The sequence below is a fragment of the Lolium rigidum genome, chromosome 3, assembly GCF_022539505.1.
Source record: "Lolium rigidum isolate FL_2022 chromosome 3, APGP_CSIRO_Lrig_0.1, whole genome shotgun sequence".
Classification (NCBI taxonomy): Eukaryota; Viridiplantae; Streptophyta; class Magnoliopsida; order Poales; family Poaceae; genus Lolium; species Lolium rigidum.
This window is the reverse complement of record NC_061510.1, coordinates 217,470,254-217,478,365: the sequence shown is the minus strand read 5'-3', so window position 1 is coordinate 217,478,365 and position 8,112 is coordinate 217,470,254.

Sequence of the window (8,112 nt, the reverse complement as noted above, 5' to 3'; positions counted from 1 at the left end):
GAATCCAACGATACCTTATTTGTATTTTTCCGATTTTATTTAAAGCCCCAAAATATAGTTCCAATTTCAGGAAAAAAAAAAGACGAGCGGCCAGGCCGAACGGCCCACCCGGCCGAACGGCCCAGCCAGCCACGCACGGCCGCAGCCCACCCGGCCCCGCTCGCCCGCCGCGGCCCAGCTCTCGCGCTCGCCCGCGCCAACGCTCGCGAGACCGCCCCTTTTTCCTTTTCGTTTTAGTACCACCTCGCCTTGCCAGGCAAATTTCCTATAGCCTGGAGCCTATATAAAGACACCCCAGGGTAGCCCAAAAACACATCAGCGCCCGACGCCTATTCCTTCCTCTCTCCCGGCGATGCTGCTGCTCTCCTTGCGCAACGCAGCGGTTCGCGACGCACCATCCGATTCCTTGCGCAACGCAGCGGTTCGCGACGCACCATCCGAGAATCACTATTCAACGCTATTTGGGAAACGTCGTGACTCGACGCATCCCTCGTCCGGTAATAATCCTATTTCCGCTCTTTTTCCGTAGATTGTTGTACGCAACTTCACAATTTTATTTCTTTAGATTTACACATCCGTTTAGAATAGTGATTCTTCCGTTAAGTTTATAATTAGATCCTCTACAACTTTTGTATAGGAAGTTTTTCCCTCCGAGCAACTTATTCGGACAACTTTTCGTACACCATTAGAACTGTGACCACCTATGTCTAGTTTTGTAAAATCCATATCTTAAGTTTTACACGTTGGATTTCAACAAACCCTATATCGTCGGAATCGGCAAATCATGTAGATCATCTTAGACATATTGCGTGGCAGTTTCACCCACTTTATTTTCGCGGTATCCCTTTGTTCCGCAACATAGTCTATAAAATAAATCCTACCAACTCCTTCCGAGAGATTCTTCTGGCGATACGCTTGTAATGGAATTCTCTACAATTTTTGTGTAGAAAGTTCTTTCATCGGGAAAACTTCTTCTAATAACTTTTCGCGAAAAGTGTAGTCCTAGAACCTGTTTCGATATAGTTCCTTTAGCCAAAATGATCCTTATGATCATATCCATCTTCCAGGACCATTATAATTCTTTTTCATGTTCACAGATAATGCATAGCTTACCTCTGATTGTCTAGTTCATGTTATTCAAATACCAATTGAGTTATTTGAGTAAACTGTGACATGTCCTAGTTTAGATTTTTACCTTGCTTTAGTAGTGTGGAGATACTCTACCCATATCGCATGTGATGAACCTTTGTTATCTATTAGGCTCCGCGAACCAAATCCCGATATCATTCATGACATTCAACCCTTCCACTTAGTTTGAACTATTCAAACTTTCAAATGAGTTACTTGAGTGGTTCAATATATCACAAATCCATACCCAAACCTATGTGTAACCCATACTATCTTAGTAAATGTTGTCACACTTTACTAAATGATATTTTGAGTTACGCCATTTTGAGACTCATGTGATTTATCTCATGGATCATTCCAATTTTCCCATTCTTGAGTAGCGAACCACAATTGACCATGGGTTCTTGTCAATCATTTTCTTCTGAGTACTTAACTTGGATAATCATTTTCTTTCCAAGTATTTGACACATTCATTCAATATTTTCGATTCATATCTTGCAAGTCAAACCTCATGCCATACCTTAGTGCCATAGAGCGATTTCCGATTGTCGTCTTGTTTGATTTTGTTGTTCTCGAGTGACGTGTTTATGTTGTGCTATATTTGATATTATAGTTCGTACGGAGAGGCAGTATTTTGAATAAGAGAAGTGAACGCGCTTCGACTACCAAAAAGGCAAGTGACACTCAATTCCTACCTATTTTGTTATGCATTAGTGTTTTTCAAACTAGTATGCATGGTAGGATTTTGTTTTCGAAAGTTATGCTATGCTTATCAATCCTAGTAGTGTGTAGCCACCTTGAACCCTTGCTAGGATACTTAGTTGCCTAGCAATAACAAAATGCCACTTGCTGTTTTGATTTTTCTAGATTGTGAGTATTGAGATTTAAAATTAACAACCTTAATGAATCACCTGGGTGGATTGGTTGTGTGGTGGGCGGCTGCTCAGGGCTTCGACCACTGGAGTAACCGATGGCAGGTGGGTACACGAGAGTGCGCATTTGAATAGTGGTTGCCCTAGACTGCACCTCTGGTTTTCACCAGGGGATCGTGCGGGGGTTTATTATCTTCAATGGTTTTAAGCCTGTGAGTTTCACTTGTGGATGGCCACCCAGGATTAAAGAGATTACTATGTCGTCCATGTATAGTTAGCTTCCAGTGCAACCTTATGGTATTATGGGCTCTGCTGGGATTAAGTAAGTTGTGGGGTCCAACTTTTTTGCTAGACATGATGATGTGGCTTGCAACCAACGGGAACGGGTCTAGCTAGTATGGTTGAAACCTCCTTCTGAAAGATCTTGTCTCATTCTTCTCTTGGGAAGGGTGGGTCGTAAGGTGAAAGTGCACAACCTCTCGAGAGTAAACCTAAGATCTTAGCCGTGTCCCCGGTTACGGACAATTTGAGCTTTCTAGGCAGGGAATGTACGGAAGGATCTCATCACCTTTTCTGAATAAGTTAAAAATTGAGTAGCAACTGTCGGATAGTACATGGGAGATGTAACCATGATACTGTTTATGACATCTTTATGAGTTTTGCAAAATGTTTTGGATTTGAAATAAAATGTAGGATAAAATTGGCTTTGTGCAAATTTGCCTAAACTCCACTTGCCAAATATCATGTAGATAGCTATGCCCAAAACATCCACCATATAAGTGTCATTTGCCAGTACATCATTGTACTGACCTCCATTCGTGGGGCTGCATATTCAAACGTGCGGGATTTTACGAGGAGAAGTACGTGGTAGGATCTCGAGTCTACATTCCAACATGATCTGCTCGTGGCACATGAAGAAGATGAAGGCTCATTGCTGATTTACTTTCACTTGTGTTTGTTCCGAGCTAGTCCATGTGACTATGCAATTTGTAAGGTTTTATTGTACCCTCTGGATCAACGATGTAGTAATTTGATACTATTGCAATGATTACTATATTTTGTAATGAGTGTGCTATCAGTGATCCCGGGAATAGCACTATACACAGGTATCTTGTCTTTATTAAAAGGTAGGGTGCTACAGAATGGTATCAGAGCATAGTGTTGCCTGTAGGATCGAGATCCTAGGTTTGGATTAGAAATAGGAAGACCCTAGCATGAAAAATTTGTCTAATCCTATTTCAATCAAAAAGATGTTTGGATTTTAAACTTCTGGTATTCTCATCTATTCCATCTTCAAAATTGTTTTCCTCTCACTTTAGATGACCACCTTATCAAAACTATCAACAAGGAGAGATGATAACCTTGTTCCTGAAGTGAGGGACTGCTGCTTCATGTGACATTCTACGACTTCGCAAGAAGTGTTGCATGGGAGACAAATGAAGAATTTGAAGAAAGACTTCGATGCAGACTGCACAACACACGAAGATGCACCGAAGGAGTAGAATAGAAACTAGAAACATCCAAAGCAGAAATAGACTAGACCACCATTAGTTATCTTTTAGAGAACCAACGATAAAGTAACAAAATATTGATCATACCAAATTGAGGTATGACCATACTAATTTGTTAGTGTTTGAAACAGATTGCTTTATGCTTGTTAGATGTTGTTTGTAAGATGTTTTTCTTTTATCTAATGTGTTGGGTACGAAATCTTCTTTAGAATCTTTCTATCTATTCTCATCTATACCCAACCCAGAGAATGTTTTCTCGGCAACTCGCCATGAAGACAACAGTAGTGAAACCAAACTTGATGTTTCCTATCAAGATGAAGAAGAGTAGAGTGAGAGTTATGCAAAACCCTAGCTAGGGATCGATAGAGGTGTTTTCAAAAAAATTCAATAATGGGGATTGAAACATTGATTCAATCATTCCATGTAAGTTTTATCAAACTTGTGAGGTTGACCAAGAGTTAGAATACGAGATATACCAAACTGAAAATAAGGAAATGATTGGGTGTGACATGGATTGGCCCCCATGACGACTACTCATATTGTTCGCCCTGTAATGAGGAATGGTAAATCCAGAGAAACATACCTACAAAAGAGATGACGGCGAATAAGCCTAAACCTTAGGGTGGATAAATATTATACCCTTATAGTAGGCAAGTGCTGCCAAGTGTAGGACTACATTTAGTTTGAAGATCTAGCCACTAGATGAAGAGTGCTGGAAAGCTGTCGAAGACACCAATAAACAAAGATGAAGAAAGTCGTGAAGTCCTCTCATCTTGGTCTCCTAATAGACCCAAGGAGTGACCATCAGTGTCAGAAGTAGTTTAACAACCAACCATTTGGATTAGAAGCTCTTCTATGAAGGAAACCTATTCGAATCACCTTGGAGATATATGTTGTTCACTATGGGAATAAATAATCGCCTATTGGATTTAACTCAGAAGCCCTAAGCCATATATGTTTCGAAATATGACCTGAGGTCAAGTCATATCCTCGAATGTGCCAAGCCTTAACCAAGATTAGCTTAGCCTAAGCCGAAGACCTAAGACTACCTACAGAAGTTTCTTTTAAGGGTGGTAGAAACCGTACCCTTAGATTATGAATTTACAGCAGATGCCGCATGAGATGGTACTTGGAGATGGTATCACAAGAAGTTTCCCATGAGTATACTCAAGTAAAATATGATACCCATGGGATGAGTACCGACATAAGATTGGATACAATTGATAGTATAACCGCATATGGTTTAGTGTAAAGTTTTCAAAGCCCAAGGTTAACTTCTGAAATCTCCTCGGAGATGTTCGAAAAGAAGCAATAGTGAGTATGAACCTATTAGAAGACCTGAGCTCAAAACCTTTTATTTCTAGCCTTTCTCAAATCTCGAGGACGAGATTTCTTTTAAGGGTGGTAGTCTGTCACATCCCGAAATTTTCTAAATTTTGGAATGTAAAATAAAAATAAATTTAATGCTTGATTGTTTGAACTTGATTGAAAATTCAAAAAGAATTAAAACTTTTTAAAGTTATTTACAAGTTATTTCCAAATAGTGTTTTCGAAGACTTGTGGTTTTAAAGTATTTTCAAAATCAAACATATCCTTGCTTTCAAAGTTTTCAAAGCCTTAATGGATTTGTATTTGAGAAAACAAAACCCTAGAAAAACTCTTTTTGCAAAATAATGACTAAGTAGCAATATAGACCAAATGCATATAATAATTATTTTATTTTCACAAATGGATATTAAAAAGATTTTTGCAAAAATACAATAGTTTTCATAAACTTTAGTTTCAAAATATTTTCTAATAAATACTCTATTTTGTTCGGAGTTTTTGAAGCTTATAAAATATTTTATTTGAGAAAACATTAAATCCATAAAGGCACTATAGCCACATAGACATGTATGTCAAATTTTGGATTTATAAAGTTTATATTTTTATTTCAAATTTAGTCTCACATTGAAAAAAAAAATTCATAACGAATCCAACGGTACCTTATTTGTATTTTTCCGATTTTATTTAAAGCCCCAAAATATAGTTCCAATTTCAGGAAAAAAAAAAGACGACCGGCCAGGCCGAACGGCCCACCCGGCCGAACGGCCCAGCCAGCCACGCACGGCCGCAGCCCACCCGGCCCCGCTCGCCCGCCGCGGCCCAGCTCTCGCGCTCGCCCGCGCCAACGCTCGCGAGACCGCCCCTTTTTCCTTTTCGTTTAGTACCACCTCGCCTTGCCAGGCAAATTTCCTATAGCCTGGAGCCTATATAAAGACACCCCAGGGTAGCCCAAAAACACATCAGCGCCCGACGCCTATTCCTTCCTCTCTCCCGGCGATGCTGCTGCTCTCCTTGCGCAACGCAGCGGTTCGCGACGCACCATCCGATTCCTTGCGCAACGCAGCGGTTCGCGACGCACCATCCGATAATCACTATTCAACGCTATTTGGGAAACGCCGTGACTCGACGCATCTCTCGTCCGGTAATAATTCTATTTCCGCTCTTTTTCCGTAGATTGTTGTACGCAACTTCATAATTTTATTTCTTTAGATTTACACATCCGTTTAGAACGTTTAGAATAGTGATTCTTCCGTTAAGTTTATAATTAGATCCTCTACAACTTTTGTATAGGAAGTTTTTCCCTCCGAGCAACTTATTCGGACAACTTTTCGTACACTATTAGAACTGTGACCACCTATGTATAGTTTTGTAAAATCCATATCTTAAGTTTTACACGTTGGATTTCAACAAACCCTATACCGTCGGAATCGGCAAATCATGTAGATCATCTTAGACATATTGCGTGGCAGTTTCACCCACTTTATTTTCGCGGTATCCCTTTGTTCCGCAACATAGTCTATAAAATAAATCCTACCAACTCCTTCCGAGAGATTCTTCTGGCGATACGCTTGTAATGGAATTCTCTACAACTTCCGTGTAGAAAGTTCTTTCATCGGGAAAACTTCTTCTAATAACTTTTCGCGAAAAGTGTAGTCCTATAACCTGTTTCGACATAGTTCCTTTAGCCAAAATGATCCTTATGATCATATCCATCTTCCAGGACCATTATAATTCTTTTTCATGTTCACAGATAATGCATAGCTTACCTCTAATTGTCTAGTTCATGTTATTCAAATACCAATTGAGTTATTTGAGTAAACTGTGACATGTCCTAGTTTAGATTTTTACCTTGCTTTAGTAGTGTGGAGATACTCTACCCATATCGCATGTGATGAACCTTTGTTATCTATTAGGCTCCGCGAACCAAATCCCGATATCATTCATGACATTCAACCCTTCCACTTAGTTTGAACTATTCAAACTTTCAAATGAGTTACTTGAGTGGTTCAATATATCACAAATCCATACCCAAACCTATGTGTAACCCATACTATCTTAGTAAATGTTGTCACACTTTACTAAATGATATTTTGAGTTACGCCATTTTGAGACTCATGTGATTTATCTCATGGATCATTCCAATTTTCCCATTCTTGAGTAGCGAACCACAATTGACCATGGGTTCCTGTCAATCATTTTCTTCTGAGTACTTAACTTGGATAATCATTTTCTTTCCAAGTATTTGACACATTCATTCAATATTTTCGATTCATATCTTGCAAGCCAAACCTCATGCCATACCTTAGTGCCATAGAGCGATTTCCGATTGTCGTCTTGTTTGATTTTGTTGTTGCTGAGTGACGTGTTTATGTTGTGCTATATTTGATATTATAGTTCGTACGGAGAGGCACGTATTTTGAATAAGAGAAGTGAACGCGCTTCGACTACCAAAAAGGCAAGTGACACTCAATTCCTACCTATTTTGTTATGCATTAGTGTTTTTCAAACTAGTATGCATGGTAGGATTTTGTTTTCGAAAGTTATGCTATGCTTATCAATCCTAGTAGTGTGTAGCCACCTTGAACCCTTGCTAGGATACTTAGTTGCCTAGCAATAACAAAATGCCACTGCTGTTTTGATTTTTCTAGATTGTGAGTATTGAGATTTAAAATTAACAACCTTAATGAATCACCTGGGTGGATTGGTTGTGTGGTGGGCGGCTGCTCAGGGCTTCGACCCTGGAGTAACCAGTGGCAGGTGGGTACCTGAGAGTGCGCATTTGAATAGTGGTTGCCCTAGACTGCACCTCTGGTTTTCACCAGGGGATCGTGCGGGGGTTTATTATCTTCAATGGTTTTAAGCCTGTGAGTTTCACTTGTGGATGGCCACCCAGGATTAAAGAGATTAGTATGTCGTCCATGTATAGTTAGCTTCCAGTGCAACCTTATGGTATTATGGGCTCTGCTGGGATTAAGTAAGTTGTGGGGTCCAACTTGTTTGCTAGACATGATGATGTGGCTTGCAACCAACGGGAACGGGTCTAGCTAGTATGGTTGAAACCTCCTTCTGAAAGATCTTGTCTCATTCTTCTCTTGGAAGGGTGGGTCGTAAGGTGAAAGTGCACAACCTCTCGAGAGTAAACCTAAGATCTTAGCCGTGTCCCCGGTTACGGACAATTTGAGCTTTCTAGGCAGGGAATGTACGGAAAGATCTCATCACCTTTTCTGAATAAGTTAAAAATTGAGTAGCAACTGTCGGATAGTACATGGGAGATG